The sequence below is a fragment of the Enhydra lutris genome, unplaced genomic scaffold (assembly GCF_002288905.1).
Source record: "Enhydra lutris kenyoni isolate GAN:26980312 unplaced genomic scaffold, ASM228890v2 scaffoldscaffold96, whole genome shotgun sequence".
In the NCBI taxonomy this organism is placed as follows: Eukaryota; Metazoa; Chordata; class Mammalia; order Carnivora; family Mustelidae; genus Enhydra; species Enhydra lutris.
In genome coordinates this window covers 4,373,958-4,378,512 of record NW_019154180.1, presented here as the reverse complement: position 1 = coordinate 4,378,512, position 4,555 = coordinate 4,373,958, and positions in this window count along the sequence as shown.

The window sequence follows — 4,555 nt, the reverse complement described above, 5'->3', positions numbered from 1 at the left end:
AGAAATGGCCAGATGTGTTTATATACTGACTCATGGGCAGTGGCCAATGGTTTGGCTGGGTGGTCAGGGAATATTTATTTTTTTAACTAGGCTCCATGCCAAGTGGAGCCCAACACAGGGCCCAAACTCACAACCCTGAGATCAAGACCGGAGCTGAGATCAAGAATCAGATGCTTAACTAAATGAGTGAACAAGGTGCCCCTGGATGGTCAGAGACTTCTAAGGAATACAATTATAAACTTGATGACAAGGAAGTCTGATGAAGTCATATATGGATAAGCGTCTCTAAATGAGCAGGGGAAAATGTGATGATATCCATGCCCCATGTGAATTTTCAGTGAAGGGTGAAGGGTGACCTTAGCAGAGAAGGATTTTCTTTTTTTTTTTTAAAGATTTTATTTATTTATTTGACAGACAGAGATCACAAGTAGACAGAGAGGCAGACAGAGAGAGAGAGGGAAGCAGGCTCCCTGCTGAGCAGAGAACCCGATGTGGGACTCGATCCCAGGACCCTGAGATCATGACCTGAGCCGAAGGCAGCGGCTTAACCCACTGAGCCACCCAGGCGCCCCAGAGAAGGATTTTCATACTCAAGTGGATACGATGAACTGCTCTGTGGATACTAGTCTGCCTCTTTCCCCAATCACTCCACATTGCCCAATGGGCTCATGAACAAAGTACTGATGGGGGTCATGCATAGGCTCACTAATGTGGATTTCCACTCATCTAGGCCAGGGCAGATACAGTCACTGCTGAGTACCTAATCTGCCATCAGAACAGACCAATTTTGAGTCTTAAAAAAATTGTATTTCTATGTACTAATATGACTATTCTGAAAGTGAAATTAAGAAACTATTTTTACCAAAAATAAACTATTGGGACTTCATTAAAAAAAAAAAAAAAAAANAAAAAAAAAAAAAAAAAAGCTTCTGCACAGCAAAGGAAACAATCAACAAAATTAAAAGGCAGATTGAGGAATGGAAGAAGATGTTTGCAAATGACATCTCTGAATCTCTGATAGAGGGTTAGTATCAAAAATATATAAAGAACTTATAAAATTAAACACCCAAAAAACAAATAATCCAGTTTAAAAATGGGCAGAAGACATGAGCAGACATTTGTCCAAAGGAGACGTCCACATGGCCAACAGACACATGAAAAGATGCCCAACATTACTCATTACCAGGGAAATGCAAATCAAAACCACAATGAGATACCACCTCACACCTGTCAGAATGGCTAAACTCAACAACGCAAGAAACAACAGGTGTTGGCAAGGATGCAGAGAAAGGGGAACCCTCTTACACTGTTGGTGGGAGTGCAAACTGGTGCAGCCACTGTGGATATCAGCATGGAGGTTCCTCAGAAAGTTTAAAGTAGAACTACTCTATGATCCAGCAATTGCACTACTAAACATTTACCCTAAGAATACAAAATACTGATTTGAAAGTATACATGCACCCTAATGTTTACAGCATCATTATCAGCAGTACCCAAATTATGAAAAGAGCCCAAATGTCCATCAGCTGATAAATGGATAAGGCAGAGGTGGTATGTATATATAATGGAATATTACTCAGTCATAAAAAGAATGAAATCTTGCCATTTGCAAAAATGTGGTTGGAGCTAGTGAGTATTATACTAGATGAAATAAGTCAGAGAAAGGTAAATGCCACATGATTCTATTCATATATGGAATTTAAGAAACAAAGCAAATGATCATAGGTAAGGGAAGACAGAGGAAAACCAAGAAACAGACTCTTTTTTTTAAAGATTTTATCCATTTATTTGAAAGAGAGAGACAGTGAGAGAGGGAACACAAGCAGGGGGAGTGGGAGAGGGAGAAGCAGTCTTCCTGCAGAGCAGGGAGCCCAATGCGGGGCTCGATCCCAGGACCCTGGGATCATGACCTAAGTGAAAGGCAGTCATTTAACCAACAGAGCCACCCAGGCACCCCACACTCTTTTTTTTTTTAAAGATTTTATTTATTTATTTGACACACAGAGATCACAAATAGGCAGAGAGGCAGACAGAGAGAGGGGGAAGCAGGCTCCCCGCTGAGCAGAGAGCCCGATGCGGGGCTCGATCCCAGGACTCTGAGAACATGACCTGAGCTGAAAGCAGAGGCTTAACCCACTGAGCCACCCAGGAGTCCCCCCAGACTCTTTTTTTTTTAAGTAGGCTCCACATCCAGCATAGATTCCAATGCTGAAATCAAGAGTCAACACTTAATGGACTGAGCCACCCAGGCATCCACAAAAAGAGATTATTTTTTAATGGTTTAAGCTATTTTTATAATGTTTTCTTTAAATTTTCATTTAGTTGTTAAACTTTTTTTAAGATTTTATTTATTTATTTGACAGAGAGAGATCACAAGTAGGCAGAAATGCAGGCAGAGAGAGAGCAGGAAGTAGGCTCCCCGCTGAGCAGAGAGCTCAATGAGTGGCTAGATCCCAGGACCCTGAGACCATGACCTGAGCAAAGGCAGAGGTCCAACTCACTGAGCCATCTAGGTGCCCCCAAAAAAGAGACTCTTAACTACAGAGAGCAAACTGATCTTAACAGAGGGGAGGTGGTTGGGGGGATGGGTTGGATGGGTGATGGGGATTGAGGATGGAGCTAGTGATGACTGCTGGGTGTCCTTGTAAGTATTAAATGACTATATTGTACATGAGAATCTAGTATTACACTGATGTTATCTACTGGAATTTAAATAAAAACTTTAAAAAAGAGTGTTTTTGTGTTTGTCTTTTTTTTAATTTAGATTCCACATATAAGTGGAATTTGTATGGTCCTTGTTTTTCTCTGTCTGACTTGTTTCAGTTAACACCATACCCTCTAGGTGCATCCAGGTTGTCCCAATACAAGAAATTTTAAAGACCCTCTGGGCAGTAGAGAAAAGAAAAGGAAGCTCATCTCTTCCACAACTTGTTAGGGATCGTACAGAGCTCCCTGGGCTGTTGTGCAGTGTTCTTGTTGCTGTGGTGTTGATAAGGAGTGGTGGTTTTCCCATGAGGGCCGAGGGTCAAGCAATGGTTTGGATCTTTGAAAAAAAAATTCTTTAAAATCACTAAACAAGTAAGCCACGGAGATGAAAAGTACAGCACAGGGAACAGAGTCCATAATATTGTAATAACACTGTGCGTTGACGGATGGTGACTCCACTTACCCTGGTGAGTACTGAGTACAGAATTGTCCAATCAGTATGTCGTACGCCTGAAAAGAAGGTAATGCTGTATATCAATTACCCCTCGATGATACATAAAAAAAATCTTTTTAAGTAGATGCATAGAAAACCATGTTGCTGGCTCAAAGTCTGGAGTGGCAGTGGGGGCCAAGAGAAGCGGATGGGTTTAACAATATTTGGGAAGCAAAAGTGGCAAGATTTTGAATGGACTCTCTAGTGGGAATCAGGAAGAGAGAAGATGCCCCCGAGTCAGCGTGCTTAAAGTGGAGTCCCTGTTCTCCTCCCAAACTTACTGTCTTCCCTCGCCACTAATCTCCGTGAGTGGATCAGCATGCTGGCACAGGGCAAGCGTTCATTGATTGTCTTTGGAGTGAGAGAATAAATGAATAGAGTAGAAATGCGGCCAAACAGAGCATTCATCGGTGCCTGCCAAACAGCCGGTCCTAAAGTCACCCTCGAGGTTGGCTCAGCAGAAGTCTATCACCGTTTCCCTCTCAGTTTGTCAACAGTTTGGAAAATCACCAGGTCCCGTGCCCAGAAGGACCCCCACCTCCTTATCAGGCACCCCTTGCCTGGAACCTGCAGTGTCACGCAGGCCAGGTTTGGCCAAGAGCCTGTCATCCTGCGAGTCCTTTAGGGGAGCGCAGTGGCAGACTGTACGGCCCCTACGAGTGCAGGGGCCGTTTGGTGTCGTCCTAACAGGGTCACGGTGGCACCCAGCTGGTGGATCTCTGCTCACTTTGGCTTCCACCCCAGAGAGACTTTTCGCACCAAAGAGGCCTGTCGATATGGCCCCTGCCCCCACCCTCATGCCCGCAGGCAAAAAGTACCACTGCCAGCAGCACTACGGACTCCAAGGGTCAGTCTGGGTATTTTACTGCTTCTCCCAGGGGCGACAAGCAGAGATCCAGAACAGCTTCTGGCTTCTGGTACAGATACCCAAACCAGGAAGTGCTCTGTCCCAGTGTAGATTTCCCAGAAATGAGAATGGGATGGGGCATGCAAAGGATGTCGCTCCCCACCCCCTGACTCAACAAACCCAGCAAAGATTCCCTGGTTACAGAAGAGAAGTGAAAGTTATAATTCGGAAGGGAAATCTGGCTGTGTGAGCAGTAGAATTGGGGGTGGAGACATTTGATGAAGTACAATTTTTTAACCCCCTTTTAGACAATATCATTAGATAAACATCCTTTTCAATGATACAACTCAAGTCATTTCTGGCCCTTTTCCTGGAAAAGCTTTTTGCTGCTGTCAGTTTACAGGAACAGCAATAAGAGGCCATGTTCTGGGCATGAAGCCCAGGACTCAAAGGGAGGCTCTAGAGAACATCTGGTCTGCTTGATATATAGAAGCTAGCACTGCATGTGT